This window comes from Triticum aestivum, chromosome 2B, assembly GCF_018294505.1.
Source record: "Triticum aestivum cultivar Chinese Spring chromosome 2B, IWGSC CS RefSeq v2.1, whole genome shotgun sequence".
NCBI classification, from domain to species: domain Eukaryota; kingdom Viridiplantae; phylum Streptophyta; class Magnoliopsida; order Poales; family Poaceae; genus Triticum; species Triticum aestivum.
The window spans coordinates 166,846,865-166,855,130 of NC_057798.1; the positions used below are offsets into that span (position 1 = coordinate 166,846,865).

At 43.5% G+C, this 8,266-nt stretch overlaps 1 long non-coding RNA gene across 1 annotated transcript; it reads right to left on the reverse strand.

The window, feature by feature from the left end:
• Positions 1–449: 449 nt before the first annotated feature.
• LOC123040942 (uncharacterized) lies at positions 450–1,234 on the reverse strand. Its single transcript, XR_006418329.1, has 3 exons — positions 1,198–1,234; positions 675–831; positions 450–587 (listed from the first exon to the last, which is right to left on the reverse strand). It is a non-coding gene; the product is annotated as an uncharacterized lncRNA (long non-coding RNA).
• Between the last annotated feature and the right edge of the window lie 7,032 nt (positions 1,235–8,266).

An 8,266-nucleotide genomic window follows, 5' to 3' on the forward strand; every position in this document is an offset into this window, starting at 1 on the left:
GAGATACCATGTTACCACAAAGGCCAAAAAAGGATAATACAATTATGATTTATTTGATCTCAGAGTGCACACGAATATAGAATATAATTTGTATTGGCCACTATACTGGGATAACAATAGATCAGCTCCCAACTGTAACAGAAGTACCTATATTATTTTTAGGAAGTAAGGGAAAGCATATAACTTACCGCCAAATAGTGGTTGAAATATTCATCATTTGGTACTAAAAACACCTTGTTGCTGATATAGTCATACATAATAATCATATCTGACTAACAGAACTTGAAGATCAGCTTTTATTTCAGAAGGGAAAGATAGCAATCTGCAAAATATAAATCAATAACTAACCATTAAAAAGGAAAATAAATAATTCTGCTCAGTTTCAAAGCCAACATGGTATTACACGTTGTGTTAAATTAATTATTGCACTTCATTGTTGTTTAAAGCGTATAAATTTGCATAGTATAGCGAGGCTCGATCATTACCCCTGCCGAAAATGTTATTGGACGAAAACGGCATCAGAAAGGCAGGAAGGCGCATGAATGAATCAGCATTCGTGCGCGTACTTTGCTGAAACTGGGCACGTCCTGAAAGTGATGAGTTGCAATTAGTCACCAAAGAGATAACACCAATGCTTGGCCCAGAGGAATTTGTAGTACTGACTAGAACGCTACCATTCATGTCCCTGGGAACAAGTCCAAGGTTGGAGCATGGGGCGCCGGACACGGAGATCAGCAGTGTTGAACTGAACTACCACCTTGAAGACTCTTGCTTAATAGGATAGAACGTCACTGGAAACTAGTAAGGATCTTCAGATATTTTCGCTAGAAACTGCAAAGTGTAATTATCAGTAAGATTTTGAAGCAATGCAAGCAAATCAAGAAATAGCCACCACAAAATTTCTTAACCAATGAGCTTATGAACCAACAGTCCGAGGACGCCTAATTCTAATTTACTACTAACTTCTAAGTCTCAAAATCAGGAGAACTTGTTTCAGGACATCAGAGATAAAAATAGCCATCATCGAAAAGCAAGTGTCAATCCGATCTAGAGATAACACAAATAGAGAGGGAATGGGGAAAGAGAATTTGACAGGGACAAGATATTTCATTTGAATTACATACTAGCACATGGATACAGCCTAAGCAAAGAATGTGCAGACTTGGTGGGCAGGTTTGAGCCTGCTCATGGCCTTACCTTGGATTCGCCGTTGGTCGCAGGGGAGTAGTGACGAGGGGCGGCGCGCCGGGATCCAGGGTCGCAGGGGAGTGGTGATGAGGGGCTGCGCGCCGGGATGGACGATCGCAGGGGAGTGGTGACGAGCGACGCACCGGGATCCAGGGTCGCAGGGGAGTGGTGATGAGGGACTGCGTGCCGGGATGGAGGGTCGCAGGGGAGTGGTGACGAGCGGCGCGCCGGCATGTAGGTCGCTGCCACGCAAAGGAGTCACAATGTCTGACGAGGGGCGGCGGCCGGTGTGGGAGGAATCAAGAGGAATAGGGGAGGTTGGGGTTGGGGACGGGGAGGGAAAGACCTAGATTAATCCTGAAAGCCAACTTGGGCTGGGCTAACAGAAGGTTGGGTGTGTTGGGCTGGGAGTATGTACTAAGTTGGGTCACGATCTGCAACGCATATGCTATAATGCTTATATGCGTATCTCTTGTAAATTTTGCAACATACAGTCAAAACGTTGTACAATATGTGTTGCTTTATATAGTGTATCCTTGTAGTGAAAGATGATTTGAGTGGAAAGCAACTTGGGGAAGGCTAGAGATCAAGATTCTTGTGATTGGATTGGAATGTCTTGGTCTCAACACATGAGTAGGTGGTTCTCTCTCAAAAAATGAGTAGTGGAAGTGTAGGAACATTCTGATGGCTCTCTCAAAAATGGGGAAGGGGGTGGAGGGGTATATATAGCCTCCACACAAAATCTAACCATTACACATAATTTACCAAACTCAGTGAGACCGAATAGAGAAACTCGGTGGGACCGATCTGGTTCAAAATGTGAACGTTAGGGTTTTCAGTGGGACCGACGAGATCAACTCAGTGGGACCAATGCGCTAGGGTTAGGAAAAAACCTCATCTCGATGAGACCGATCGCATGAACTCGGTGAGACCAATTTCAACAGTAAGCACACAGAGACTTGGTCAAGCAAACTCGGTGGGACCGATTGCTCATTCCGGTGAGACCGAAACATTACGAAAAGGAAACAGAGAGTATGCATTGTGAACTCGGTGGGACCGATCGCTCATCTCGGTAAGACTGAAACGTTACCGAAGGGAAACAAAGAGTTTGCAATCACATCTCGGTGAGACCGAGATCCCTATCGGTGAGACCGAACTGATTAGGGTTTCTGGCTATGGCTATGTCAAGTAAACTCGGTGGCACCGGATAGACCAAATCGGTGGGGCCAAGTTTGACTTTAGTTTTAGGACATATGTGGAAATGAGAAAGTGGTTGAGGGTTTTGGAGCATATCACTAAGCATTTTGAGCAAGTAGACCATTAAGCACCACCTCATCCCCTTTTAATAGTATTGGCTTTTCCTATGATCAAATAGACTAAAATGGAAATGAAGAGTCTTGAGCTTTTGCCAATATGTGTCCTTAGCATTTTGAGGGGTCCACATCTCTAGTCCATGCCATGCCAGCCATTGAACTTTCTGAAACATTTAACTTAAATGGACATTAGTTCAATGAGCTATATGTTGTTATGAATTACCAAAACCACCCGGGTATTAGTTGCACTGTCAGTCTCCCCTTTTTGGTAATTAGTGACAACATATAGATCAAAGCTTCGACAAAAGATAATATCAAGGAATTACATCGTCGCTTTGAGAAGTATGTGGTAAGCAAGAGCTCCCCCTAAATTTGTGCATTATTTAAAATTTGTTTTTGAATGCAAATGCACAATCGATTAGGATCATGGGTTACTCTTCTATGCCACATACATCTTGGTGGAGCACTCAAAATGATAGAGTATAAACAGCATGCACTCATCGCCAAGGTAAAATATGAATGATCTTACATAAGTGACAGAATATCATCATTCAAGCACACATCAAAGCATAATATGATCAAATACATGATCATAGGAGTATCTCACACACAAGCACAAATAATGTAGCAACCAAACAAGCAAGTAACAAGTAGCAAGAGACGTAAATAAAGCAAAACACACTCTCTCTCGAAGCCTATGATCTATACACTTTCTCCTCCTTTGGTAACAAGTTACCAAAAAGCTTGAAAATGCATAGTGCCATGCGGCACTCTAAGCACGATCTCTGGGAGCTCCGGTGTGTGAAGATGGCATGAAGAGGAGATATGGACCAATTATCTATCCTTATTGGAAGGATCGAGAAGAGGTGTCTAGAGGGGGGTGATTAGACACTCAACTAGCAAAAGTAGCAGTTTTTAAGTTCGTCAAGTTGAGGTTGAGTTTTAGCACAAGTTTAAGCATTCACAATATACATTTCGAGTAAGCATGCATAAAGGGAAGGGTTTGGAGAGGGCAAACGCAATGTAGACACGGAGATTTTTGGCGTGGTTCCGGTAGGTGGTGCTATCGTACATCCACGTTGATGGAGACGTCAACCCACGAAGCGTAACGGTTGCGCGAGTCCATAGAGGGCTCCACTCACGAAGGGTCCACGAAGAAGCAACCTTTTCTATCCCACCATGGACATTGCCCACTAAGGACTTGCCTCACTTGGGTAGGTCTTCACGAAGTAGGCGAGCTCCTTGCCCTTACAAACTCCTTGGTTCAACACCACAATCTTGACGGAGACTCCCAAGTGAAACCTAACCAATCTAGGAGACACCACTCTCCAACAGGTAATAGATGGTGTGTTGATGATGAACTCCTTGCTCTTGTGCTTCAAATGATAGTCTCCCCAACACTCAACTCTCTCACACAGATTTGGATATGGTGGAAAGATTATTTGAGTGGAAAGCAACTTGGGGAAGGCTAGAGATAACGATTCTTGTGGTAGGATTGGAATGTCTTGGTCTCAACACTTGAGTAGGTGGTTCTCTCTCAGAAAATGAGTAGTGGAAGTGTAGGCACGTTCTGATGGCTCTCTTACAAATGGAGAAGGGGGTGGAGGGGTATATATAGCCTGCACACAAAATCTAGCCATTACACACATTTGACCCAACTCGGTCAGACCGAATAGTGAAACTCGGTGAGACCGATCTGGTTCAAAATGTGAATGTTAGGGTTTTCGATGGGACCAACATGATCAACTCGGTGGGACCAATGTGCTAGGGTTAAGGCAAAACCTCATCTTGGTGTGACTGATTGCATGAACTCGGTGAGACCGATTTCTGTAATGAGCAAATAGAGACTTGGTCAAGCAAACTCGGTGTGACCGATTGCACATCTTGGTGAGACCAAAATAATTGCAACATGCAACAAAGAGTTTGCAAGGCCATCTCGGTGAGACCGAGATCCTATCGGTGAGACCGAACTGATTAGGGTTTCTGGCAGTGGCGATGTCAATGAACTCGGTGGCGTCGGATGAATCAAATCGGTGGGGCCGAGTTTGACTTTAGGTTTAGGACATATTCGGAACAGAGAAAGTTGTTGAGGGCTTTGGAGCATATCACCAAGCACTTGAGAAAGTAGACCATTAAGCAACACATCATCCCCTTTTAATAGTATTGGTTTTTCTGATGGACTCAATGTGATCTTGGATCACTAAAATAGAAATGAAGAGTCTTGAGATTTTGCCAAAATTTGTCCTTAGTATATTGAAGGGGTTCCACATCCTCTTGTTCATGCCATGCTTTTGTTGAACTCTCTGAAATATACTAGATGAAAATGTTAGTCCAACAAGAGATATGTTGACATTAATTACCAAAATCACCCAGGGAGCACTTGTGCTTTCAATTTCCCCTTTTTTGGTAATTGATGACAACATACATCAAAGCTTTAATAAAGATATAAAGAGTAACAAGTAAAGCTCTGGAAAGACATGTAACATGCATTGGCTCCCCTTACATGTATGCAATCATGTGAAGATAGACTATGAAAGCATGTGACTGCGTAAGCATGTCAGAGCAAGCAATGAGCTACATGTATCTTGGTTGTATGCATCAGAGCAAATGATGTAAATGCAGAAGATGTACCTTCATGTTCATGAGTCCTTCTTGCAAACAATATGCACATCAGCAAAGGATCATCATGCGCATGAGTGTGATGCATATACTTACCTTGTGGTCTTGAGCAGACTGTGGAAAAGGTGAACTTGAGAAAACAGGGGTAGATAACATAAGAACACCTACTAATCAGAGCAAGTTCAGGAAACCACAAGAGTACCAAGATTGGGATGACATGTAGTGAGTGAGCACTTAGTGCTCTATTTGGATATAAACATGTCCCCAAGGAATAAAGATATGCAATGAATTCCAAAGATTTTCTTCCCTTAGATATGAACTCTTTCTCCCCCTGAATCTGATATTGGATAATGAGAGAAGATAGGGTAAGAGAAAATCAGAGCAAAGACAGAGCACAATAACATCTACTAACATGTCTTTCCCCTCTTAAAGACATGTGACTTCTCTCCTCTATGGACAACAAGCATCTAATATGTCTCTCTCTCCCATAGGGTCTCTTTTTCCCATAAGATAAGCTTTGATGTGATCTCTCCCCCCTTTGACATCAATTTCTAAGAAGGGATCTTCTGGAGCATGAGCCAAACAGGCTTGGTCCTTGAGTCACATGACAAAGCAGCATGTAGAATGTGATGTGGGTAGAGGATAAGAATCATCGAGTGGAGCTGGAAAAAATATGCAGGATGCAATGGAAAAAAGTTTTCTACAGCACTGGAATCGGTAATGCCGATTTGTTTTCATCGGTGACACCGAGTTGACGAGGTCATAGAGAATCCTGATCGGTGCAACCGAGTTAGACCATGTCGGTTTGACCGATGATCTATGCACAAGAGTTCCTTGTACCTCGGTTAGACCGATAGGTTTGGATCGGAGAGACCGAGTTCAATGATGAGCAAACAGAGACTTGGTCAATCAAACTGGTGTGACCACTTGCACATCTCAGTGAGACTGAAATAATTGCAACAGGCAACAAAGAGTTTGCAAGGCCATCTCGGTGAGACCGAACTGATTAGGGTTTCTGGCAGTGGCCATGTCAATGAACTCGGTGGCGCCGGATGAATCAAATCGGTGGGGCCGAGTTTGACTTTAGCTTTAGGACATATTTGGAATAGAGAAAGTGGTTGAGGGCTTTGGAGCATATCACTATGCACTTGAGCAAGTAGACCATTAAGCAACACCTCATCCCCTTTTAATAGTATTGCCTTTTCCTATGGACCCAATGTGATTTTGGATCACTAAAATAGAAATGAAGAGTCTTGAGCTTTTGCCAATATTTGTCCTTAGAATCTAGAAGGGGTTCCACATCCTCTTGTCCATGGCACACCTTTGTTGAACTCTCTGGAATATACTAGATGAAAATGTTAGTCCAACAAGAGATATGTTGACATTAATTACCAAAATCACCCAGGGAGCACTTGTGCTTTCAATAAGGATCGAGAAGAGGTGTCTAGAGGGGGTTGATTAGACACTCAGCTAGCAAAGGATCGAGAAGAGGTGTCTAGAGGAGGGTGATTAGACACTCAACTAGCAAAAGTAGTAGTTTTTAAGTTCTTCAAGTTGCTGTTGAGTTTTAGCACAAGTTTAAGCATTCACAATACATTTCGAGTAAGCATGCAAGAATATATGAGCAGCGGAAACTAAAGCATGCAATTTGCAAGAAAGTAAAGGGAAGGGTTTGGAGAGGGAAAACACAATGTAGACACAGAGATTTTTGGCGTGGTTCCAACAGGTGGTGCTATCATACATCCACGTTGATGGAGACTTCAGCCCATGAAGGGTAACGGTTGCGCGAGTCCACGGAGGGCTCCACCCACGAAGGGTCCACGAAGAAGCAACCTTGTCTATCCCACCATGGTCATCCCCCACGAAGGACTTGCCTCTCACTTGGGTAGATCTTCATGAAGTAGGCGATCTCCTTGCCCTTACAAACTCCTTGATTCAACTCCACAATCTTGACGGAGGCTCCCAAGTGACACCTAACCAATCTATGGGACACCACTCTCCAAAACATAATAGATGGTGCGTTGATGATGAACTCCTTCTCTTGTGCTTCAAATGATAGTCTTCCCAACACTCAACTCTCTCTCACACAGATTTGGATATGGTGAAAGATGATTTGAGTGGAAAGCAACTTGGGGAAGGCTAGAGATCAAGATTCTTGTGGTTGGATTGGAAGGTCTTGGTCTCAACACATGAGTAGGTGGTTCTCTCTTAGAAAGTGAACATTGTAAGTGTAGGCACATTCTGATGGCTCTCTCACAAATGGAGAAGGGGGTGGAGGGGTATATATAGCCTCCACACAAAATATAACCGTTACACACAATTTACCAAACTCGGTGAGACCGAATAGAGAAACTTCGTGGGACCGATCTGGTTCAAAATGTGAACGTTAGGGTTTTCGGTGGGACCGGTGCGCTAGGGTTAGGGCAAAACCTCATCTCGGTGAGACCGATCGCATGAACTCGGTGAGACAGATTTCAACAATAAGCACACAGAGACTTGGTCAAGCAAACACGATGGGATCGATCGCTCATTTGAATGAGACCGAAATGTTACGAAAATGAAACAAAGAGTTTGCACTGCAAACTCGGTGGGACTGATCGCTCATCTCGGTACGACCGAAATGTTACGAAGGGAAACAGAGAGTTTGCAATCCCATCACGGTCAGACCAAGATCCCTTTTGGTGAGACCGAACTGATTAGGGTTTCAGGCTATGGCTATGTCAAGTGAACTCGGTGGCGCCGGATAGATCAAATCGGTGGGGACCGAGTTTGACTTTAGGTTTAGGACATATGTGGAAATGAGAAAGTGGTTCAGGGTTTTGGAGCATATCACTAAGCATTTTGAGCAAGTAGACCATTAAGCAACTCCTCATCCTCTTTTAATAGTATTGACTTTTCCTATGGACTCAATGTGATCTTGGATCACTAAAATGGAAATGAAGAGTCTTGAGCTTTTGCCAATATGTGTCCTTAGCATTTTGGGGGGTCCACATCTCTAGTCCATGCCATGCCAACCATTGAACTTTCTGAAACATTTAACTTGAATGGATATTACTTCAGTGAGCTATATGTTGTTATGGATTACCAAAACCACCCAGGGGTTAGTTGCACTTTCACCGTCCTTCCTTTTCGCCGACTCCCTGGCC